Source organism: Ctenocephalides felis, unplaced genomic scaffold (assembly GCF_003426905.1).
Source record: "Ctenocephalides felis isolate EL2017-DRISC unplaced genomic scaffold, ASM342690v1 CF-g0.4_SCAFFOLD_03571, whole genome shotgun sequence".
Classification (NCBI taxonomy): Eukaryota; Metazoa; Arthropoda; class Insecta; order Siphonaptera; family Pulicidae; genus Ctenocephalides; species Ctenocephalides felis.
The window spans coordinates 7,678,578-7,706,168 of record NW_020539725.1 but is presented as its reverse complement, the minus strand read 5'-3'; the positions used below and the strand labels follow the sequence as shown (position 1 = coordinate 7,706,168).

The window sequence follows — 27,591 nt, the reverse complement described above, 5'->3', positions numbered from 1 at the left end:
GAATTCTATCAACCCCTGTTTTATGTCAGCAATACTCAATCCTTCACGTGCGTCAGAATCGGAAAGGTTTCGACCGAATGCTGAAGGATCGGAAAATCAGCGGACCCTCAAAAACGCCTTTAAGGCCGTGATCTCTATATTATGTCGTCGGAAAATTGAACATCCGTTACGCTTCGAATAAGGAGATTTCATTCATGTCCATATCCGGATCGCATGACCTTCGCTTTCCGACCTAAAAACCTTCCATTTGCCCATATTCTTTTAAATATGTTTTCGCTAGTTATGAATATCATGCGAAAAGATTCATTTTATTTTAAGTAAAACTTGCTGTAGTTCGGCTTTTCATTAGGCATAATGCCATACACCACTAGTTGTTTTTTTTGTACATATTTGTCTACCCGTGGGTACTTTATATAAAAAAATAATTTTAGTGTATATAATGAATATTGATACTAAAAAAAGAAAAATGAACTTTTTCCCAAAAAAATACAGCTTCTCTATATATTAATAATTATATATTTTGTTAAGAGAGTTTTATTAACTCCCCTTAAACAATATGCTCCTTATTTAGCCGCAATGGGTCGATCATTTATTGGGCATAGTCAGATAGTTGTTTGTTTTATAGGTTATTTGTTGTAATTGGATATGGATTGGTTTAGTTATCACAATATAATTGGTCAAAATTAAATTGAATCTTTGTGCCCCGCTCTATTTTATATGAATTGCTTTGTATGTAAGTACAGTAGAGCAGGGCTTGAAAGTCAATTATTATTTCAAAACCAAATATAAATTCTTCAACGATACTATTTTTAACTAAAAAGTAAAATATCAAGTACACGCCTGGAGGTAAAAAGGGTCAGATGACAAATATTAGAAAAATAGTAGAAAAAAACATTCCTATAATTAGGAATTACTTGGAATATATTACTGAAATGGTTTGATATACCAGTTTGTTTGACACGTGTCGTTTGAAATTTAAAAACAATGCCAAAAGTTTTTTGATTTATTTATTTAGTCTAATTAAGTAAAGTAACAAAATGGAATGCTATAATATAATTATAATAAAGATTATTTGTAAACTCTCACATATAAAACTCTATATGATTTATATTAGGAGTGAAATAAGTAGTTTTAAAACTGATTAGTTAAACAACTTTTACTAAAAAAATTAAAGGTCTTAAATAGTTTGATTTTATGAATCATTCAATTTTATAATTTTAATAAATGTCACCTGACTAATAATTTTCTTAAATAATGCTATAAAAATAAGTTTATCGTTTCACGTTTTTATTATAGCGATTTATATTATTTATTATCTTCCCGTAGGGTAGTTATAGTAATGGTCCGAAAATCGAAAATGAAAATTTTTGCATATCTTCACGTTTTGAAGGTTTCTGAACATTTTGGCATACCTCAGCAAAAATGGATGTGTGTGTGTGTGTTTTGTACGTCTGCATTTTTTCGTTCAGGTTTTCGGGCGCACGGATCAACCGATTTGAATGGTTCAAAAAACTTCCGATTCCTATTGATAGGGAGATGTGCAAAAAATGGCAGTTATTGAGAGAATTAAGCATTCGATTCAAAAAACTTTCTGCTTGATTTGACAAAAAAATTGCTTTTGGTGAAAAATTTTTTTTTCAATTTTTTTTCTTGATTTTATATTTTGTATATCGATATTATTTTCAGATTTTAATTTTAATTCTGGCTAAAGATCTGAAGATCAATTATATACTCTAAATAAATAATTTTAACTTTGTAATTCATTTTATATATTTTTTATAAATGTTGCAGTATTTATAATAATCTATTTGGAAACATTTAATATTCCTCGAACCATGGACCATGGACCTACCATTTATTATTATTATTTCTCGAACATTTCGTCACGGTACGGGAAGTTCCAGCAATTTGCCTTAAAGCACGATGCCATACGCCACTATTTAAAATTTATATTTGTATTCAAACAAAATGTCTAATTTAAAAAGAATATATGTATTTAAAAAATTCTACGTAGTATTTTCTCGTAGTAGCGCTTGCAATGGTTTTCTGTATAGATTTTACACAAACAATATAGGTCACATACAACACACATGCCATATGTAATGCCTAATGAATTATGCATGTTTAATTTTATGGATTAGTTATCAATCGAGAGATAGAAATTAATATTAGTGCCGGCTAAAATTATACGAAAAAAATATTACGTTTATTTAGGCGGAATTGGGGTTACAAATACAATAATTTGTTTTTGTGTCTTAGTATTTTTTTGTTCTATATAATTGTTTGTACTGTTGTCCTTAGTAATAAAAAAAATTACATTCATACTTTACAAACGTTTTCATTTGCCAATTCCCATCCATTAGAATATATTTTTCAAATAAGTGTTTGCTGTAAAAACAAAAAAATATCATTCTTGGTGCAACTAAGTACCATACAGATATATTTTAAAATATATAATTTTCAGTAATTTTAAATTATTGTTTTTTTCTCGACTTATTGTAAAGTTTTTTCAAATTCAGAATCAGTAATTTACATTATATCTGTAGATAGATATAAAACTCTAAATAACTAATATCTACTCAATTTGATTGGCCTTAAATATCATTACAATATTATATAAACGAAACTTATATATTAATGCTACTTAATCTAATAAAATTCAACAAGATATTATAACACTTCACATTTCTTAATATTGTAATTAAATTATTTGGGTTTGCTATTAAATTGATTATATTATTTGAAGATAATTCTTCAAATAGAATATATCAACAGTGAAATTTTAGTCAATAGTAATAATATTACCTATATATTACAATGTTGGAGTTATATTGTTGGAGGTTTTGTATTTCTATAATTTTTAGGATATCATGAACTTCCCGTAGTTAGTTATAAAAATCTCAAAAAAAAATCGAAAATGATTTTTTTGCACATTTTTTACGTTTCAAAGGATTCTAAACATATTGACGTACCTTAAAAAATGGATATATGTGCATATGTATATATGTGCGGATACAAATTTTCGTCGACTACTTCAAGAGCACGGATCAACCGATTTGAATGATTCAAAAAACATTCTATTCTCAGTGTCGAAATGTACATAGTAGTTTTTGACAAGGGTGGGTCTTGCTGTTTCAACGATACGGGACAAAAAGTGAAATCGTTTTTTTTACGTTTAAGACAAAATCTAATTAACAAGATTTATCTAATCTAATCTAAATGAAAAGATGAATCTGAAATAAAAAGAAAAAAATTGTTAATATTAGACATGTTGACTACAACAATCGTTCGGTTTCCTATTTTTTCACAACGCTGCATTTATTTTATTAATAATTTCAGCGTATGAGTCCTTGCTTGACTGTATTTTTATATTTTATTGTCCACAATAAAAGACGTGCAAAGATTTGCATCAAGTTAAATTGAGTTTATGTCTTTACATTTTATTGTTGAAGTCGGTGTGTGCCATAATCTTTTATTCCTCATGGAACTATCTGCACAAACGCAATACTCGTTTCACTATTTGTTTTTATGCTCCATGCAAATATTTATGGAGAAAATATTCCGTAGTAATATTACACAATGCATATATACCGTTGAAAAATAGTAAGAATAGAGTAAAATAAATAGTTATGTACAACGGATTTGCATACGAGATTCAATGTTTAATATATTGCTGATTTTGTGAATTTTTGTAACTGTATTAACTATTTGAAGCACTTTGAAAAATAATTGTGTTTTTGGTACATTATTATTCAGTAGTGAAAATATGTTTCAAAACATTAAAATTAATAAGATTAAACTATGATTCGATATATGCCAATTTTTCTAACATTTTCGTAAGTTTATAAAAAATTTATAAATAGTTTACTAATGTTTTCAAAAAAAAACCCAGAAAAGTCACGTTTTTCTTATCCAAAGTATTTTTTGTAATATTGAAATGAATAAGAATTATGCCAACATTATAAAAATTTTAATTGTAATCATTGTGTGAATTTAATTTTTTTAGGATTTTTGTATTTGTTTATAAAATTGTAAAGTTCAATATATATTTTTTGTTCTGAACTTAATATTATACATCTTCATATGTACACTCGACGAGTATACACATTCAAAACAAATATGCTGGAAAATTATATTATTCTCAATTGCTAATACATATGTTTTATTAACTTCATTCAATTCAATTCAATTCAATTCAAAGACTATATATTTCAGTATATAAAAGTATGTACATTGCACTTTATAACATGGGTTTTTTACCCGAAGGTATTGTATCCTTCATTGGATTTGATTTTACAAACAATAATTAATTCAAATATATAAATAAATTAATATTTGTGTGACAAAAAAAGAGGAATGAAAATGTATCCCCAAAAAAAATCACATAGCACTATTTATAATAACACATAATAACACAAAAAGAAGAAAAACAATAAAAATTATTCATTCTAAGGGAGAAAATTTGTATCGAGCCAATTTACGTTTACTGCTATGGGTCAATCAGTATATATTTTGGCATGGCGTGATTGCCATACCAAATATCGTCTCTTGTGTATTGGCCGAGGCCCGCGATGTTAATATTAGGATGATCCCCACATTTTAGGTAAAAATTTTTAGTAAGCTTTTTCATGTAGTCAAGTATTGTCGGTACGTCAGTCTGTTTGTGTATGTATTTTGAAGAGTAGTAATGTCTAGTCAGTGGGTCCCTTATTTTGTTAAGTACTATTCGTAGTGTCTTATTTTGTAATGTCTGTAGTTTCTGTAAGTTAGTCTTAGTCGTCGCGTTCCATGCAGGAGCGGCGTATGTCAGTAGTGGTCTTATTAGTGTCAAGTAAAGTGTCCGCTTGTTTTGCACGCTTAGCGGGCTGTTCTGGTTCAAGAGAGGTCTCAGTAGATTCAACATCCCGTAAGCCTGTCCAATTTTTGTATTAATATGTTTTGTGAAGCTGAGTCTATGGTCCAGGGTCACACCAAGATATTTGACATCCTTCGACCACTCAACTTCACAGTCCAATACTTTAATTTTGTCCAAGTCAGTCAGTCTAGTCATGGCATTTCGGCTTTTTGTAAATAAAATTGCCTCCGTCTTTTGCGGATTGATTTTGATCTGCCATTTGTCAGTATATTCGATCAGCTTGTCTATGTGTGTCTGTATCTTTGTAGTCAGTAGCGTCGGTGATCGTGATGATTTGTATATGGCAGTGTCGTCAGCAAACGTCAGTAACGTTGTGTCGGCGTCAGTGGGTATGTCGTGAATGTAGACGTTAAACAAGGACGGTCCCAGGATCGAGCCCTGCGGTACTCCCGCCGTCACTTGTTTAACCGTCGAAAGTCCGTTGTCTACTTGTACAGTGAAGTTACGGTCTGAGAGGTATGAGTGTAAAGTTCTCGTTATGTACGGTGGAAAGTTGAGTTGGATAAGTTTATGTACAAGTCCGTCCATCCAGATGGTGTCAAACGCCTTCTCAAAGTCGAGTAACACCAATCCGGTATGGTTTCGTCTGTTGAAGTTGAGTACTGTATTTTCTATGAGTTTTGTCAGTGGGTGTAGTGTAGAGTGTCGTTCTTTGAATCCGTATTGTGTGTCAGGTATAATTTTGTTGTGTCTTATGTGTTTGTTAAGTCTTTGAGTAGTACCTTTTCGGCTACCTTACTCATTGTGTTGAGGAGGCTGATCGGTCTGTAGTTCTGTGGCATGTCTGGCTGTTTCCTTGGCTTCACTATTGGAAATATGATGGAGGTTTTCCAAGAAGCGGGGAAGCAGCCTTTTGTCATTAGTCTATTTATTATGCGCGTAAGTAAAATGTAGGCGTTCGTCGGCAGTTGTTTAAGTATTATGTTTTGTAGTCCGTCCGGTCCTGGTGCTTTCCTGTTCGGTAATTTTTTAACTATTGTCTTTATTTCGGAAACTGTGGCAGGGTCTATTCGTAAGTCTTTGTCCCTGTGGAGGTCAGTGAAGTTTTGAATTGTCTCGTGTACGTCTTGTTTCAGGTCTGCGTTTGACATATTGGCATTTTGTTTATGGATGTTCTCAAAGTTTTTTGCCAATATTTCCGCCTTGTCTGCTGGTGTCGTTGCGTAATTGTTGTCTGTTAATTTGAGTGGAGGTATGGATGTTGGTTTCTGCGTCAGTCTTTTTGCTGTCTGCCAGATTTTGTGTGGGTCAGTATTTAAGTTCTCGAGTCTTTTGGTCCAAGTGTTGTTTCGGTGGTCACGTATATCATTGGAAATAATTTTGGTCAGTCTGTTCACATGTTCCTTGAGTAGTCTGTCACCGGTACGCTGCCACAGTTTCTTTGTGTGATTTTTAAGTTGTATTTTCAATAAAATGTGTTCTGGCAAGTCGTTGTCTGGTGTTGTTCTTGAGTCTAGTGTCGGTATAGTCTGTTGTACGGCGTCTGTGATTGTCAGTGTAAGGTGTGTTACAGCCTCCTCAATGTCTGCGTTGGTATCGATTGGCATTGTGTGTCGTGTGTTGTCTGTGATGATGTCTCTGAAAATTGGCCAGTTGGCTCTGGTGTAATCTAAAAATTTGCGTTTGGGAGTCTGGTCGACGTCTAGTCTGTCTGAAATGGTCATGAAAACTGGATTATGGTCGGAGTTAAAAAGTGTTCTTGTTATGGGTTCGGATGTTACGTGTAGATTTTTTGTCAATGCCAAATCGATCGTGCTGTGATGGTGTGTCTGTACGGTGGCGTATCTGGTCGGCGTGTCAGGATAGTGTAGTTGTGCGTCTGTGGTGTTGTGTTCAGTCAGGTATTCGTAAAGTCTGTTTCCGTTCGCGTTGTTAAAGTTACAGTTCCAAGATGTATGTTGTGCGTTAAAGTCTCCTGCCATAAGTACAAATCTGTTCGAGTCCAGTAGTCTTTGTAAGTCCGCATGTTCTAGTCCGCTTGCCGGGATGTAAATCGATATTATGGTTACTTTTTGACCTCTCTTGTATACATTAATAGCTGTTATTTCAGAACCGCCCGCTGTCAGGTTTGGCACTTGCTCGTGTCTGATGTTAGACTTGATCAAGATCGCAGTGCCTCCCCATCCGCGTGCTACCGTCTGTCTGTCGTTCCTGTAAACTTTGTAATTGTTGATATAGAGTCTGTCCGTAGGTTTTAAGTGTGTCTCGTTGATCAGTACTATGTCCAAATCGTATTTTGTTATCGTCTGTCTCAGTTCGTCCACGTTGTTTTTAAGTCCGTTAGAGTTAAAGTGCATTATGTGTAAGTCGCGCGTTTGGTTTATGGAGATGCTGTTAAAAAGTTAAGTATTGTTGTGTATTTTTCGTTATATGTCATGTTGGTGTTTAGTGATTTTGTCAGTTTGTAAAGCTCACTAAAAATTTGTTTTACCTGGGGATCTGCAAACAGCATCCTGATCTCGCCCATAGCAGCAAAAAGTCCCTCTGGTGTATTGAAATCTGGATCGGACTGGCTGCAGGCAGGCCGGGCTGGTGATTGTGATAGTTCATGCCGGATCTGTGATGATGATGATGCAGGCCGGATCGGTGATGTTGATGGTGTAGGCTCAGCCGGTAAAGGTGAGGACTGGATCATGTTTCGAAATGATGACCTTGGAACAGGGAGTTGAGGAAACGCTGATTTTGCATTTGGGCCAACATTGGTGTTATTTAATGCTGAAGAAAAACTCCTCGTCAGCGGCACTGGTGTTGGTGCTGGTCTGTATATTTGTCTTCTCCTGAGAGCATCACTTTCCTTTTTCTCCTTGTAGTTGAGAAGCGCACTGCACTTTGAGTAGTTTGCCGGGTGTTCGTTGCCACAGTTCACACACATCGGTGCCTCAGTTGGCAGTTTCTGGCACGCACCTGGTGCGTGCACATTAAGGCACTTTATACACCTGTACTTTAGGTCGCAGGTGTACGATGTATGGCCGAAGTTCAAGCATTTGTGGCACTGCAACGCTCTGTTCTGTGGTCTGTAGGTCTCCCAGGAGAAGATGTGTCCACCAATATTGGTTATCCGCTTCAGCTCCGCCATATCCTGGTCTTTGTCGACTAAAATTATGTATATTGGTAGTTTATGTTGACTACCGTCCGACTGTTTTCGTATTACTTGCACCACTTGTTTTATTTTAGCTCCTTTCTGTTGCAGTTCTTCGCGAACTTCTACCTCAGTTATAGATGGATGGAGTCCCGTAATTGTTATTTTTTTTCCCAGATTTTGTTTCAAGGAGTAGGTGTAGAAGGGGTAATTGCATTCTCGCAATATGCTTTTTAATTGCTCGTGGTCAGTAATTGAATCGGTATAAAATTTGTGTAAATTATTTTTTAGAAACTGGTACCTGAAATTGATCTTCGTTGTATCCCGGATATAGCGGATGGTTTTCAACTCTATTTCAGCTTTTACAATGATAGGCGGAATTTTCTCTTGCTTCATGTCTATTTTCTTCGATGGTGCTGCCTGTACGCCTGAAGTGGATGGCTGTGACCCGACATCAATTTTCTCGACCTCCTTGTTTTTGGCTTTCTTCCGCCGTTTGACCTTCTTATATTCCTCAAGCTCCCTGTCCGTGTCCATGTCAGTCCGATCAGATAGTGCATTGTATTTGTTTTTCAGGGTCTCGCTCGTTAATACTTCCATTTTCATTATTTTTAATTTCTTCCCAGGCGCCTGCCTGGGAATATTCTTGTATTCTTCAATATGCACAGCACTGATTTTAATAAAGGTAATCTAAAGACTTAGAAAAATTTAAATTTAGAAAAATTCACTTGCTAATGTGGCTTATCCTCTAACCATTAGCAACACCAATCCAGTGTTTGGAAAGAGGAGTCAGCAGAAGGCACGTTCACCTTATAATTTTGACAAGATATTAAATATCTCGGGAGAATTACACCCGATTGCTTTTAGAAAAGCACGATTTTAAATCGATATCGGGTGAATTCCAGACTTTATACTTTACACAAAAATCTAATGACATTCACTGAAAAAAACAAGTATTGTATCTATCATACTTAACTTCATTCCATTACAACATCTGAACTAAAACAATTCTAAAGCCCTATTTTGCAAGAATTATTATAGTATTTTTTTAGAATACTATTTAGAATAGAATTTTTATAGAATACTTATTTCGGTCAATTCTTATTTTTTTTTTATATTTATATATTGCGTATATAAAAAACAATTTTTTTTTAATTTCAATAAGTATTACAACTGTTAAATTATTAACATCTAAAATATTGATAAATAATAACATAAATTTAAATAAATAAAAGTGCAAAGGATAAAATTTACATGAAAATAATATCCGTAATATATGATTTGGTATAAAATATAAGCAAATAATAATAAAAATAAAATTAATAAATAATATAAATAAAATTTCTGAATAATAAAATAATACTAGAAAAATAATAAAATATAACAAAATAATAATAATAGAAATAGTAAGATGATAATAATAATAATAATAGAAATAGTAAGATGATAATAATAATAATAATAATAATAATAATGATGATGTTAGCGTTTACAAATTTATGAGATCATTGGGAATTTTTCGTTTTAGTCTTGTTGGGCGCGCTTCTGAGAATACTTTGTGTGCCAAGTAATATAAAACATGAACCTAAGTTTTTAACCTCGTACCACAAACCCTTATTTTGTAAGCTATTATTATAGTAATTATCTTTTTTAATTAAATGGTAATTGGTAGCATAGCAGACTGGTAGACGGGTAAACTGGCAAACAGGTAAAAAGATAGATACATAGATACATACATACATACTAGTGATGTGCCGACTCGAAAAATTCCCGATTCGAATGATTCGAATCAGAAAAAAACCTGATTCGAATCATGATTCGAATCAACTCGAATCAAGTATATATATGGACAAAAAAAAATCATGGATGTATTAATTTAGTAAAAGTGATCCAAATTTATAATCAAAATTGTCAGTTTAACCAATATAACCGACAAAGTAGAAATTGTAAACATAAATCACTATCAAAAAGTATATTCTGAAAATTATTAAAAATGATGTAATTTTGAGGAATGCTAAAACATATCTTCAAATTAATTTACAATAATAGATTACCAAACAATTGTGCATCACTAAAGCATATAAAATAATATTTGGAATCATGGGTCGATTGTTTATTTTACTATGTAATCAGTAAAGGATCGCATCTAAACTGAGAGCTGAAAGTTAATTTCATTCATGTGAATTTGCCATTACTTACATAATCAGAAGTTAACATATTATTTACTGACTTTCTGGTGTTTAGTAATTGTTTCAAAAGAGAATTATATTGAAAGATTCCCGAAACTCGTTTCATAATTTCGAGTGGTTTATTCTGATAACATTTAAAATCTAAAACACTTAATTATTATCAAAATTGGGTATTGATATTTCACGAATAAAATCGCTCTCAGCGCTCCGTAAAATAAATAAACACGCAAGAACGACGACGCATTGTATCGCCCATACGGTTAACTCATATCGCTCGAACGGCTTGAAGTCGGGATGATTCGAATCAGAATTGAAGTCGGAATAACTCGTAACGCCGCTTGATTCGGTTTGGCTCATGAAGTCGGAATAACTCATATCGCCGCTTGATTCGGTTTGAGTCATATGAAGTCGGATGATATAGTTAGTCGATGAACGCGGTTAAAGTCACACAAAGACGATTGGAGTTGGCTGATACATTTAAGCATATTAAAGTCGGGTGGCTCGCATGATTTAATTCATTATTTATTTTTTATATTTATGATAGTTATTTTTTATATTATTATAATATTGAATTAAATTAAAACATTTTTTTATATTTATATTTATGAAAAATTTTATATTTATGAAAAATTTGTGTTAATACATATTTTATCACAGTAAATATTTCGCGGCTTGATGCGAGTTGATTCGAATCAAGTAAAATCTGATTCGAATCAAGTCGTTAAAGGCTTGATTCGAATGATTCGAATCACTTGATTCGACTTGGCACATCACTAATACATACGTAGACAGATGAACAGGAAGACAGGTAAATTGGTAGATAGGTAAATTGAGGATATGTGAAATGGTAGACAGGACAACATGGTAGATTGACAAATATAGAGACAGATAAACAGATGATAGACTGCTAAACTATGTGAATTGGAAGACATGTAAAACGTGTTGGCAGGTAAATTGGTAGATGGGTAGAATGGTGGTAAAATGCCGGTAAAATTAATAATCAGATTGATAGGTAAATTGATAGAAGGGAAATTGTTGAACAGGAAAATTGGTGGGCAGCTTAAGTGGTAGAGTGATAAGCAGGTTAACAAGTATACTGATGGACAGGTAAATTGGCAGACAGGTATACTGGTGGGCAGGTAAATTGGTAGACAGGTGAATTGATTGACGGATAAACTAGCAGACAAGTACAGAGGTAGACAAATAGTCATATAGACATGTAGACTGGAAGACTAGAAAACTGGTAGACTAGATGTAACAAATATGCATTTTTGTTATTAAAATATTTATTTGAAAATAAAACACAGCAAAGCGTGAATGGGTACAGCTAGTTAGTTGTAAAATAAAAACACTAAATATAACAATTTTTATATAATTAAATTCGGATCACCAACCAGGGAAAAAAGACTAAATTTTTAGAACCAAAAATTATTTATCAATCGTTTTTTTATTAGAAAATCACGTAAGAGTGAAAGCTAAACTAATATCTTACAATAAGTTAGACTTCACAACAGAAAAAAGAGAGGAAATGTGGTTGTAGGAAGTTAGGAAATTAAGAACTAAAATCATACATTTTGGTTTATTTTGAAAATTTATTGGTTTATAAAAATCCATGTAGTTTGAAAATAATGAGCTTTTAAGTGTAACCTTGAGTTATGGTGAAACTAAGACCTTTTTTTCGGTTGTTGTGGTCCATTTTTAATAATTTTGTTTATTTAAACTTTGAATCGGTAACTGCAAATAACATTTCCAGGAATACAATAAAAAATGATGCAATTGCCTCAAGTTTTCAAGAATTAAGACTTTTTGTTGTTATGATTTTTTTTTTTTTTTAAATTGGTAGACTTTGAAAGCCCTACTTTAAAAAAATGTACGTACAAATGTAAAAAACTAAAGTATGTTGCCAAGCTGCATCACAATCGTGCAATCAGGATGTCAAATGTTAAATATTTGATAATTTCATATTAAAACAAATTCAAGCAAAAATATAGAAACTGAAGTGACGTTGATGTTGAGTTTTGGATCACCCTGTTTAAATACATGGGGTATTACGTAGCCATATAATATATTGGAAATACATGTCTCATTTTTTTATATACACATCTGACGTATTGGTAAATTAAAATATACTAGTGATGCATGGAATCGTGCCTTCAGGCAAATTGCTGGAACTTTTTGTAGGGAAAATTATTTTTCTTTAAAACTCTTTAAAAAAAATTCAAAACTTAAAAAAAAATTGAGTTTTTGAATAAAATTTACTTTTTTGAAAAATTTATTTTTTTTGATATTGTGAATGTTTTTTGAAAATTATGAATTTTTTTTTAAAAGAAATCACTTTTCATTGCTGTTTTAGAGTCGAAATGTCGAACAATTTTTTGCTATTACTATAACTTACCCCACGGGAAGTTAATTAATTAGATTTAGCTATAACCTTATAAAAGATTTTTCAAATCATAAATAATGAGATGATAGTCTAAATGTACCTAAATGATATTACTTACCTTAGCATGTTATCAATAATGTATGCTCAAGTATGTTGGTACAATAATTCCATGTGTAGGCAACAGAGTTTTAATAATTTAGCACCGTACTAAGTCCAATCTCATCGTGTTTCCTTATGCTCGTTGTAAGTAGAGTACATATTTGCATACGACACTTGAGAGTCTAATGGAAAATATGCATGCGATTCTCTAAAAAAAATCTTTGCCATTTCTTGTTTGCTGAAGAAAGAACATTACAAAGGGTATTTTTAGATGAGATGTAATTTGTATACATTTCACTTGCGGAAAGGTGAGCTTTGCGGCTTTTAGAATCGCATTTTCAAATCATTCGTTAAGGGATTATATGTTAATAGTTCAATCTGTTATATTTGTATTTTTTGTTAGATTGTGGAATTATTTATGTACAAATGTATTAAAACATTTTTTTCAATTTCGGGCGAAATATTAAACTTTTTGGTATGTGCTTACAAAATTGTATGAAAAATGGACTTTAGGAACATGTTTCAAGTGATTTTCACTTGCCTGCTGCAGTATATTTATTACATAGTTTTATCTCTTGTATTTAATGTTTAACTGCCTTGCAAGGACTTATCGTAGCCATAAACGAATGATATGAGTAATGACACTTATTTTATGATCTAATTTATCTAATATGATACTAAACTACTATACTCTATTACTTCTTACTTAAATTGAATCAATTTTAAGATTCTAATTTTATTATCATTTTTAATCAATAATTCAGTAGATACTTATGTGAAAAATATTTTACCAGAGAAACATAATATTAGTAATATAAATATGTATTTGCATACATTTTTAACGCATTACAATTTTTTTTTTTTTTATACAAGTGAATGTGAATTTTTTACTTTAAAATTATTGCTAGTTCGGCGTAAAATTGTGAAAATAAAAGATGCACAACCATTATCTCAAAAATCATATAAAGTATGGAATTTTTCAACAACAAAAGTAGAGGACAAAAGATGTGTAACCAGCTATCGACTTAATTCAGACGACTTTGTTGTCACGAGATAAACTATCACATTGTCAATTTTTTTATATCATCATTTTTGAATTTTATTTTTTATTCAGTTTTATTACTAGTTTCACGTAAAATTGTAAGGATAAAAAGGTGCGAGTAAAAAGGAGCGTCACCATTATTCCAAAAACATGTAAAGTATGAAATTTTTCAATAAAACTATGTAGTTTAAAGAAGAGAACAAAAGGTGTGTAACAAGCCATTGACTTAAATTGGGCAACTTTGTTGTCACGAGATAAACGACCACATTTTCATTTTTAACGAAAGTTTTTTTTGTTATTGTTATTAGTTAGTTTCGTTTTTGGCGGTGTTATTTAGGGAATATCTAAATATATGTTATATTTATAAGGTATAATGTTATTTTTAAGTCAGAATTAAGTTTTTTAACCTCTAGTGGTTGGAGCTTCACACTGCCAAGATGTAAACGATAAGACTAGTGGTGTATGGCATCGTTATGATTAAAAATCTTGGCACGGAACCCAAAAAAAAATTACACAAAATGTGTACACATTATTAAAATCTCTATAAAATATCTGATAATTTTATGTACATACATATGCCCAATAAACATTTTTGACCGCCAAATGGCATTTTTTTAACTTATTTTTGAGAGTCCATAATCGCAGGACCTGTTTCCCAAAAATTTAATCAATTCTTTTTGAGTTATTAAAATCGGACGCTCTGTTCTCTTAAAAACTGAGTTACCTTTTTGGTAACTTTATGGAACGGCTAGATCTGTCTTCGCCAAAAACTAATCAGCACGTCACCTTATCAATACGAATAGAATGTTTTTTGAATTATTGAAATCGGTTGATCAGTGTTACTGAAATTGTATCCGCACATACACACATACATCCATTTTTTCTAAGGTATGCCAAAATGTTGAAAAACCTTTGAAACGTAAACATATAAAAATCTTCGTTAAGTCGGTTTGGTTTTTACAGTATCATTGCTAAATGTTAATAGAAAAACTACCCTATTTCAATCCAGAGTATTCAAAACACCTTTAAACGTTTTTCATTCATAAAGATATAGGATACACGTTCTCCATTCTTCGGTTAATTTGTATATAATAAAATCTAAAGATTCAAATCGTGAGATGTGTTTTAGTGAAAGAAATCCAGACACTATGTAGAATCGACATAGAATATTAAATTGAAATATTCTCATATGTATTATTATTCTTTTTTAATTTTGCCGTCTGTTTCCATTAAATGCGTCACATGTTTGTAGTGTGGCCAGTTTGGGGGTCGTCACACATATGTATATATGTGTTTTGTGGAAAAATCTCTTACTTTTTATGTGGGCAGTGGATTAGATGGATTTTGTTCTGCGAAGCTCCGCTAAATGAGAACAGAGGAATTACAACGCCACAACGAGAAATACTCATTTCGAGCCATAAGCGTACACAGACGCGCGCTAGTTAACTGGTGTCATCAAATATTTGCACAATGGTATGAAAAGCAAGAGGCTTTCGGACTTTTGTCGAAAAAAAGTTCAATTTCGGTGAACAGGCTAAATTATTCACATAAAGAATAGTCGTGAAATGTTGAACCTGCAATTCCTCGTTTGCAACATGCAAAAAATAGATTATAAGTTGAAGGCCGTGAAGTTGCTGGACGGCATGGATTTAATTTGTTTGAATGCATTTTATAAATCTAGTTATCGAAAATATTATTAAGAAGTTAGTAATATTTTCAATTGATCTGGCTGTTTTATTACTATTTTAGCATCCCATTGAATAAATATTTCGTTTGGATTACACATCAAAGTAAAAATTAATGTGTTTGTCGGTGATAATAGTGAACAATAGTCATGTGGTTTATTTGATCGATACTAATTATGATAGTTATGATTATGTTTAGTAGGTCATATCCACAGGTCTGTTGCAATATATTTTTGTAATTATCAATAAACAACGTATCATTTTATCAACTGTTCTCGTTTTTCGAAAATTTTTGTATTTTACTGAAGTAGCTAATTATCTTGTCTTATTATAGTAATTAAATAAAATGGCATGCTAAGTTCCGGACTTTTTAAAATATAAAGTGTTTTTAGGAAAAAATAAGCTTCGTAACCTCTTCCGGTATTATTTGAAAAATGAAAGAGATAAAAAATTGTGCATGAAATAACTATTTAATTTTTATCAAAATAAAACTTTCATTTTATAATTCTTATACACCTCAACTTAATATCTATTTTTACATGTTGTTAAGTTCAAAAAATTGTAAAAATAGGAAAAAAAAATGAACCAAAACCTTAACAAGGTACATAGTCAGATACTCTTCAAGTGACTAACCACAATTCTAGCCTTTTTTGTACCAAGAAATTCTACCGATGAACAATACTCGATAGTATTATGTTTAACAAATTTATTTTAATAAAGATATATACATATCAAACTTTCATTTAGACTTTCTTCTTGTTTGATATTAATAGCAATAATATTAGAAATTAAATTCAGGATATAGTTTTGCGAGTAAATTTTCCGAGTGCTCTGTCGTGATCTCTATATTTTAGATAAATTTTCTTTAGCGAGCTTCTTCATACAGTCGTATACTGTTGGTACTAGGGAATGCAATACCGATGGAAAATTTCAATACCAGTATTTCAGTAATTTTTCATTTTAAAACCGAAATACCGGTAAATTACCGGTATTTTTATTATCTTAAACAAACGTAAACAAAATTGAAAGTTACTAGTACAAGTATGAAAAATGTATATACAACTACAACTATATTCGACTAAACAATAAAATAAAACAACTAGTTGGTTTGGTATTTAGCCTTGAGGCAAGTTACATGAACTTCCCGATATGTGTAAATAATTGACTTAATCAAAAAAAGTGTAAATAATATACTTCATCAATCCTACTTTAAAAAACGATAATAATTTTAGTAAAGTTTGACGAATTTTTAAAATTAAACTACTTGTCGTAATGCCGTAATATTACAGTAAGTTCTATAAGACCATGATGTATATCGCCAAAAAAAAGTTCCATGAAAATCGGCTTAAATTTTTTTTTCAACAGTTCATTACAAGAAAACGGCTCGGTAGATTTTCACCTAAAATTAATCAGTACCATTCCCAACTAATATCTTTCGAACAGTTTTTGATTTTTTAAAATCGATTCGGTAGGATGAGCTTAAATATGGACGAAAAGTTTAACACTTTTTTTTAAATTGCAAAGAAACGGCTTGGCAGATCGTCGCACAAACGATAGTCCTCACCGAAATACATCAAATGGCTTTTAAATTTCTGAAATCGGTTCAGGCGCTTTTGAGAAAACGTCGATCAAAAGTCTAATTTTGACAAATGTCAAAAAAACTATACCAATTTTTGCAAACTTTGACGAATTTTTAAAGCTAAACGAGTTGTCGTAGGGCCGTAATATTTTAGTATGACCTAGAAAACTATGGTATCTACCGTTAAAAAAAAAATCATAAAAATCGTCGATTTTTTTTTTTTTTAAACGTTATTACAAGAAAACGGCTCGGCCGATCTTTACCAAAAACTAATCAGCACGATTCCCAACCAATATCTATCGAATGGTTTTTGAATTTTCAGAATCGATTTAGAATTGCGGGCTAAAACGTGAGCGAAAAATTTTTCACTTTTCTGCAATTTACAACGAAACGGCCCGGCCGATCGCCGCACAAAACTCAGAGACGATAGTCCTCATCGAGATACATCGAATGGCTTTTAAATTTTTAAAATCGGTCCAGTCATTTTTGAGAAAACGTCGATTTACGGCAAAAAATCTGTTCACATACACACACACACACACACACATACACACACACACACATACTTTTTCCAAATTTGGTCTCATTCGATTCAGAATGGCTTGAAACGTCGAGAAAACATAAAATTAGCGAATCGGATTTTTTGATGAAAACATAAACTTCTCCTTCGGGAAGTTAATAAGTTTATTTTTTTTAAATAATAATTTAACAAAAGTATATCCAATTTAATTAATTCATTATCACTATCGAGTATATTGAGTACTTTTCACCGAAAACAAACTTATGAATAAGAAAGACCAAAAACTCATAAAAGATAATATTACATTATTATAATAAACTGTATTGTCTGTAACCGATGTGTTGAATCAGCATAATCTCCAATATTTTAAAAAAATAATTTTTCTACACTAATTTAAGATCGGATACTTTGTCGAGATAAATAATAAGTTACTATAATTGTTAAGTATTGTTATTTAAAACAATGTGATGGTTCTATAGTATTTTCAAACTTCGAAACGTTTTCGAAAAATAATATTTTATAATTGTAATAAGAAGCAAAAAAATTTAGTAATTTCTTTTTAGTAATTTAGACACCGTATTTGAAATATCATCAAAAGTGATTTTGAAACGGAGAATGTTTCAGTTAATATTTTCCAGATTCAAAATGCGGACTGATATCATATATAATAACCTTCAATATTTAGTATCAGTACAAATATTTAGTAATCAGTAATATAATTTTGTATCAAAACGTTTGATCTAATAGTTGATGGATTGGTTGATCGGACACACCTTCTATATTGCAACCTTGTACTCCAAATGACCTGCTATGTGCATTTTTATCTGCATTCTCAAACAAAAATCGATATTGTAATACCTATATCTGTCTGCATATTTATTAAACAAATATTTCATGAAAATAATATTTAAGAACCGATAGCTAAAAGAATTATGGCTAAATGAATGACAAAGTCCTAACTTTTTGAAAAAGTTGTTTAGAACAAACTCTTAGCGTACGATCTCATTTCCTTCCTGTTTTCATTTTTATATTATTAGAGTAGGTATATGTTTTTCATATATATGCACAGCTTTGGCAATTCGCGAAGTGCGCTGAACATTTGTTTGCACAACATTGTACAATTGTACGGTGGTGGAAAACAAAAGATGACATTATCAGTTGTCACCTGCCACGCCATGCCATGTACCGTCTTTCTGACACTAGAACGAGCAATGAATTCTGAAATGAAATTTTTCTTACATACATCGAACTTTTTTGACTTCCCGTAGGGTAAGTTATTGTAATGGACCAAAAATCTGCATTGAAATTTTTTACATTTCTCGACGTTTTGAAGGTTTCTGAACATTTTGGCATACCTCAGAACAAATGGATGTGTGTGTGTGTGTATGTATATATGGATACAATTTTTCGTCCACTTTTTTTTTGTTTCGGGCGTACGGATCAACCGATTTGAATGGTTCAAAAAACATTCGATTCCTATTGATAAGGAGATGTGCTGATTAGTTTTTAGCAAAAGCAGGTCCAGCAGTTACGGAAATAAAGAGCAAAGAGTGCTGAACATAGAAATCGAGTTTTTGAGAGAACGGAGCGATTTGAATGATCTAAAAAACATTCAATTAGTAATGATTGGGAGAAGTGGTTATTAGTTTTTCGCAAAGGCAGGCCCAGCCATTTCGAAGATACGGAGCTAAATGTACAAAAAATGGCAGTTTTTGAGAGAACTAAGCGTCCGATTTATTGATTCAAAGAACTTTTTGCTTGTCTTAACAAAATAATTGATTTTAGAAAAAAAATTGTTTTAACTTTTTTTTTTTTTTTTAATTTTTTGTATATCGAAAATAATTCAGATTTTATTTTTAATTCTGACTATAGTTCTAATATACATACTTTAAACAAATAATTTCAACTTGGCAATTTAGTTTATATAATTCTTATAAATATCAGACAATGTTACAATACTTATAATAATCTATTGAAAACATTCAGTATTTCTCGAACATTTTGTTTCGGTACGGGAAGTTCCAGCAATTTGACTTAAAGCACGATGCCACCCACCCCACTGTTAAACTTTTATTCATGCGGTGCTAAAGTTATGCATAAAATGGTGATCGTGATTATTCCTCGTTTGCCCGATTGACATCCATTTTATTTCGAGATTTTTATAATTTTTTCTACATATGATAAATGTTTCTTTCTTGCAATTTTCAATATCTATGCATTTTTTATTGCTGGATGATTAAAAATTTAACTAGTGGTGTATGGCATCGTGCCTTAAGGCAAATTGCTGAAACTTCCCGTACCGTAACGAAATCAGCACATCTCCCTATCAATAGGAATGAAACCATTCAAATCGGTTTCAAATTTCAATTCAAATCTATTTTTTCTGAGGTATGCCAAAATTTTCAGAAATCTTCAAAACGTGAAGATATGCAAAAATTTTCATTTTCGATTTTCGGACCATTACTATAACTTACCTTACGGGAAGTTAATTAGCAGTAGATCCGTTTCATTCATATATTAGAAGTCGACATTTTTTACATTAGGCATTTTTTCATTTTCGAGCCAATTTGACTTTGAGCAAATATAAACTATATTGTAAAAACCATAACAATTATGTCACAACAAATAACACATATCAAACAAACAATTATCTGACTACGTTCAGTAAACTGCCTTATACTTCATCATTGACCATCTTCTCTGGATTGGCACGCATTGGCAAGACTGAGACCGGCCAAATCGGTTTAGCCGTTCTTGAGTTTTACCGAATCATTTGATCGAGAGCTCCGTTTTTATATATAAGATATGTATGTAAATCACATGTAATTTAATGTTCTATACTTATAATTAGATCCTTTTCATACCTACGTTCTATTCTTTTACTTGCTCATAATGTCTTAAAATCTAGTTTAAATGAGACTAAGAATATTTGATGATTAAAAGAAATTAAAAGAAAGACTATATCTTAAATTTGAGGCAAGAATAATAATATGTATTATTTATGTCTAGAATTTCGTAAAATTCATCATTGTTCGAAGTGTTTAAGAAATTATTCAGCAGTATTCAAAAATTTTCAAACAAGAACAACCTCAGGTTTACTCTTCTAGTAATTTGATGTAACTTGGCATAGTTATAGAACTAATAGTCAAACCAAATACTTCAAAAAATTATTGGCCCCTGAGAAGTGGTTTAATTTTAAGAATGAATTAAAATTTTAAATTTTAATCGTAAAGTTCCGAAATTATTTTTGTAATGATAATAGTAACAATATTTTTATTGCATAATAATAATAGTAAGTTTCAATTTGGAACTATTTACTCAGTTTGTTAGTTATTTTTATTCTTATGCATTTAGTATAAGTATTTGCTTGTTGGCGCCATTATTTTGTACGCCAATGCCCAAGAGTGGAGCAAAAGCTGAGGGCTTAGCCTATAAAAGGTTGTTTTCTCGCCCGGTGCTAGTTTCTCACGGCATTTGTCATAGATTTATTAGGCCATCCATTACCTCTTATTTCTGTAACCGAACATGCCCAAATCTTAATTTGTTTTCTATCTTCAATACTCACGTTTATTGCACAGTTGCCTCATGATAACACCTCAATTTAGAAGTCCATTAGGACTTGATTCTTGGAGGTCAAGTCGTAGTTATATTGTCTGAGCAGAATGTTTCTTGATATACATACTTAAACATCCTTTGTTATTCAAAAGCTTTGAGAAAATTTTTATCTTATGCAAATTCAATAGGATTTACAAGTCAATATGTTTACAAGTCAATTTACAGCTCAGTTCTGTAGCATTATCTATTGGTTTAGGATAAAACTTGCTGTGGAACATGAGCTGATTGACTACTGAATTGAATTTAAGAATTTTTGATTAGAATTTAATGGTGTTGTCTTTATTGAATATAAATTTGCAAGATATTATATAAAAAAATATATCAAGACTAGAGTTTCTCAAACCATTAGATATTTTCGTTAGTAATAAAAACATTCATTACAACAAATATAACGTAAATAATATAATCACCAAAGCTTGTTATAGAATATCGCAATTCTGATAGCTGTTCAGAAAAAATTCACAGTCGCGATCAATTTTAATTTTTCGTATCTCGATACCAATTTCAAATAACTACGAGAACGGTATTTATTTTAGCGTTATATAAATTTAATTTCAAACACGCGCTATCAATTTGTTCGTTTCGTTTGTTCATTTTGTGTTATTTCAAAAATTGCTTCAAAGTTTTGCGGCAATTGATATAGTTTGACAGGGGAATTTAAACAAGTTCAATAAATAACATAGAGTTTATAATAAAATTGTTGATATTGGTTGATAACATAGAGTTTATAATAAAATTGTTGGTTCATATCGCGTCGTGCCTTAAGGCAAATTGCTGGAACTTCCTCTACTGTGCTTTTTCGAAAAATTTAAAATTGTTTAATTTTTTTTTATTTTTATCATTTAATTTAATTTTGTTATTTAAATTCTTTTGAAAATTCAATTCAATTCAAGAGACCTATTCAATTCCGTTGGATCATAGTGTTGAAAATGTTGATCGCATTTGTTTGAGCTATATAAGTGCATATAACATTATAAATCTTTGTGCGGAATCCATAGAAATGTAAACAAAATTTGTTTACGACTTATTGAAATCTTTAACATATCTGATAATTTGATGAGCATATGTCTATTGAGCATTTTTGATAGCCAACTGCCATTTTTTTTACTACTTTCATTAAGAATTTTCTAAATTTTTGGACCTGCCTTTACCAAAATTTAATCAATTCTTAATTTCGTCAATTTTAGAAGTTTGACCTCTAAAACAGCCAGGCAAAGTTCAAAGTTCAAAATTTTCAAGTAATTCAAAAAAAGTTTTTCCAAGAAAATTTAATTTTTGGTACAGGAATTTTCATCAATTTGCCTTAAGGCACGATGCCATCTAATAATCAGATGCTCCGTTTTTTCAAAATCTGAATAGCAATTTTTTGCATTTTTTGCCTTGTATATTCAAGTTGCCAAAAATTAGTCAGCACGTCTCCCTATCAATAGGAATCGAATGTTTGTTGAATCATTCAAATCGGTTGATCCGTGCTCTCGAAATAGTGGACGAACATTTGTATCCGTAGTTGCATACACACATCCATTCATTTTTTCTAAGGAATGCCAAAATGTTAAAAAGACCTTAAAACGTAAAGATATGCAAAGATTTTCGTTTTTTTGCGATTACTATAACTTACCCGAGGGTAAGTTAATAATTAATAAATTAAATAGTAATTCTACTATAAATTCGACAAATATTAATTTTAGACAAAAAACATGTAAAAATATATCAAACACATGCTTTGAATGAATACATTCCAATATTTTAATTGGTATCTATTGGCGTATAAAGTTTCAATTAACCTTGATCAGAGGAATTTTAACAAATAAATAAAATTATTTTTTAATCATTATGATACATAAATAATATTTAGTAGTTCTTGTAATATTTAATTTAACTATTGTTGGAACTAATTTGTTCATCATTTTGCGCAATTTATTTCTGAAAATCATTTCCAATCTTCTGTGTTAATATTTCATTAGTTTTGAGATAGTCTTTTCGTGATTAAGCAATTCGTTCATAAAGAGATTTTTGGCTTTTGACGAATATTAAAAATTCAAAATTAAAACTGATTAAAAATTACTTAAGAACTTCAGTTTGTCGAAAAAAAGCAAGGAGAGTGAATATATATATTTGGAATCATTTGTAAAAATTAAAAAAAAATTACAGATAGATGATGATAAATAAATATAATTACTTTATTTTTAATTTTATTAATTTTTTTATATTTTGTGAAAAATCTACTTTTCTTAAGGGGGGGGGGGGCAAACAATTTTTTTATACGAAGCTCCGCCAAGGCAAGCTACGCTCCTAGATATTATATTATTATATTACACACACATAATAAATAATATTAATAGTTATATTTATATACATTTTCATGAAACAGGTTATTAGTTTCGAGTAATCTTTCTTCCGAAAGAAATTTGTTTCGTTTTCATTATTTTCCGGTTCGTGCGTGCGGTTTGATTTGTAAACTAATCAATCAAGCTTTTTTTAATATGCAAATGGATTTTTTATGTTGCCTAAATATAGGGTTTTGGAAAGAAGAGGGTGTTATAGCACATAAAACCAAGATACATATGTAAATCCTGATGTGAAATCAAACACGTGTTCGATAATAATTTCGATTCGATAATAGTTCGATGATATTTAAAGTATATTTTCTTCATATGATGACTTATTGCTGTTGTAACATTAATCAAGGTAAATTTATATATCAAGGTAAATTTATATATATGTGTGTGTATATATCACTCTTAATTTTTTGTGTCTTAAAAATTGACATTTTTCTCATAAAATCAAGAAAACTCTTTTGTGATGATTATATAGAGGTTTTCAATATTGAATATTATATCATTAAAATTTTGACAGCAAACTGATGCATAACACACACTTCTTGAAATAACTTTACAATCAAATTGTTTCGCACGCTAAATCTGTTTGCGTTTTCCCCATGACTGATATAAATAGCTGATTTATTTGTGTAATCTCGGAAATCAAAATTAGCAAAATCTATTTGCTCGAGCCAAAACAAATTTCCCCGTTGTCATTATATTGAAAGGTTTTTCCAACTCTAATTATTTTGTAGGAAGTCATTTATATCACGATTTTTACGAGTGATTTTCGCATATAAATAGAAATATGATACGTGTTCATGCACTTATTAAGAGCGATGTTATGTTGGTGTTGTTTCTGGTTGAATGCGGTTTGTGGGCGATTTTTTATGAAATGATGAAAAGATTATGAATGATTGATGACTATATCAAGAATGTATAAGGTTTGCCAAAATACTTTTTTTTGAAAATGCTAAAAAATTACTGAATTTTCTCAAATTTCTTTTTTTAGTTGAAAGAACAATCCTGCCCATTAATAAATAAGAAAAATTGCATTTACATGACTTTCTCGGCTGGCCATGTAAGTAGCATACACCATTGAAAAGTTAACATATCATTTTATAAATTATTTTCAGCCAATTTGTTACAAAGAACAATAAATAATAACAGTATTTTCCTGTAGAGTTATAGTAATCGCAAAAAATCGAAAATGAATGTTTTATCATATCTTTACATTTCAACGGTTTCTGAACATTGTGGCTTACCTTAGAAAAAATGGATGCATGTGTTTGTATGTATGTTCCAATACAATTTACATTTATGATTTTGGGCGCACGGATCAACCGATTAGAATGATGCAAAAAATGTTCGATTGCTATTGCTAGGGGGACGTGCTTATTAAAGACAGGTACAGCCGTTTCGGAAAAAACGTCGCCAAAAGTACTATAAATACCAAAACGGGTGTCCCTCAAGGATCGATTATTGGTCCGCTTGTATTTCTTATTTTAGTGCCGAACTAAATTACTTTAAATAATAGTTATGTGATAAATCACATAATTTCAGAATTGAGTTGCTGTTATTATGTTTTAAGGATAGCTATTTCTACAAACTGATACCAATTTTGTTGTGAATATTTGGTTTCTTCTATGGTACTTGCAAATGTAATTAATAAACGCTTACTATTGACTTCATATCTGCCACATTTTCTTAGTACATTTTCTATGAAATCATATAATATAAGACTTTCCATCATTTTCCAGAATGAATGTACGGAACCTGAAAGCGAACTAGCTGTTTTTCCGTTCTATATCGTGTCTTGAAACAGGAAAACAAGAAAAATCAAATTATTTGTTCCATGCAAACATGCAGTTTTACATGTCGGATTAATCACATGCCTTTATACTAAGCCGCGTGCTTTGAACCCGAATTAATTAGATGCAGAACGAGATTTTAAAATAAGATTACCTATATACAACACATATATTGCTGTGGAATCAGATGACATATATTATGCTTCAACGTAAAATGCAAATTTTATTGATCCATCTTAAACTTGCTACATATTATTTTGCAGCTTTGTTAGTAAATAAAGTTATCAAATAAAGCTTTGATGCAATACTAAGAATTACTTTTTTAATTTCAGAAAAGCTTATCTGCACCCTAAAATAACTTGTATTAAAATAATATATGACATTATTATAGGGGTCAGATAAGTAGTCATCCAAAATTCTTTAGTTTTTCCAGCTTTGAAATGACTTCTATTTTTTTTTTAAATTAGATAATTAAATTACCAATTTAATGCATTTATGACTGCAACTAGTTATTCATGGGCATTGCAAATGTGCAAGCGATAATTGAAAAAATTCAAAATTTTAATATAGTATAAATTTAACAAATAACTATTTAGCGTCATTTTAAAGCTATGAAATAAATCTATATTTTATTTGGAATCAAACTAAATGTATTTCGGAATGTTACTACAATTGTATATTACATTTTTGATATTACAAAAAAATGTTTTAAGAATCGATACCGACAGGAATTTTGACGAAGTAAAAATTATTTTCTCGTTTACATTTGTGGAATTATTTTGAATTTTATAACCTGTATTAAAACTACGGTAAAAGGTATAGAAACATATTAAAATTGCGGCTTTTGATAGAAAGCCTCACGGGAAACATTCGTTGTCCTTAGCTTAATAAAAATGCTTATAACTAGTGGTGCCTTAATGCAAATTGCTAGAACTTCACGCACCGTAATGAAATATTCCAGAAATTTTAAATGTTTTTAACCTGAATTCAAATTGAAATTCGAATAATTTTAGATATTTTAAAAAAAAGTTTTTTTGTCCTAATTTTGAAATAATTTTTTTTTGTCTTTCCCAAAAACTGATCATTTTTTCAAAATATTACTTAAGCAAATATTATACAACAAAATGTTTTTTGAATTGGATGATCCGTTCTCTTAAACTGCTATTTTTTGCATTTTTTGCTTCGCATCTTTCAAAACGGCTGGATCTGTCTTTGCCAAAAGTAAAAAATACTTTTCAATATTTTTTTCATTTTGAGAGAATTTTTGACGATTTGTAGCCCTCATAATAATTAACATAACTCATAAGAATTTTACAAAAAACTAAATTATATTATCTTCAACAGTCATGGCAAGGCACTAGTTATATACGTATATATATATTAATAATATATACATTCACCTACTCAATCAGCATAAAACTTACGTTGTAAAGTATTATAATATGATAAAGTAATTGTACTAAACTAAATTATTATTTTTATATAAAACCTACGTTATAAAATTATAACTCACTACTTACTTCATATAAAATGATATGAACTATCAAAATGCTTTGTATTTTTTTTTTTTTTTTATTACTAATTATTTTTTCTCTTTATCTTACAACTACATATATTTTACTTTTTCTTTACATATTTTTACTGTTTATTACATTTTTCTTTTACGAATATTTCTTCCAAGGGCAGGTCCGTGGGTTGAGTTGAAAGTGCACTCAATTATGGTTGCACGATGTCACAGCCCTTATAGCAGTTGTATAGGGATACAACTCGACTTCCTTTGTATTTCAAAGATATACAATCTTAGTACCTCTTTACTTCCAAGTGGCATGTTGCCACTACAGCTATGCCCACGAAAGGCCATTTTCACTTGAAATCATATTTGAAATCTATGATTTCAAGTGAAAATTTGGTATCAAGCTGCTTTGATACCGAACCGACCGAGGTTGGATTAGAACCCGGGACTAGGATTTGCTAGCCCACGTTCTTACCACGAAACTTACCCTAGAAAATGCAAAAACGTCAAAGAAGAATGTTATAACTGCATCTTTCTTATGTGTTATGATAAAACATATGCTTGTACGTATTTTCGTTTTATTATATTAGCCATGAAGGTGACAATCTTCATCACATTGAGCTTTTACACGGGTTGGTTGCTACCCCTGGTAGGGCAGAGTTTGATGAGACTAATTGTTCACTTCTAAAAGTATAGTCCGCGAAACAACATGTATGATAAATAATAAATAAATATATCTTCTTTCATTATAACTTAGAGACAAATCAATAGTGTAATTAGAACTGCACCAACCACATATAAATACAAAACAAATCAGTGTTTAATACAGTCCACAGCAAACAA

At 30.7% G+C, this 27,591-nt stretch overlaps 1 protein-coding gene and 1 pseudogene across 1 annotated transcript in view; one reads left to right on the top strand and one right to left on the bottom strand.

Annotated features, from left to right (window-relative positions):
- LOC113385533 overlaps positions 1 to 8,594 on the bottom strand; it is a 53,739-nt pseudogene extending 45,145 nt beyond the window's left edge.
- LOC113385531 overlaps positions 1 to 27,591 on the top strand; it is a 243,216-nt gene that overhangs the window by 22,107 nt on the left and 193,518 nt on the right. The window lies entirely within an intron of this gene.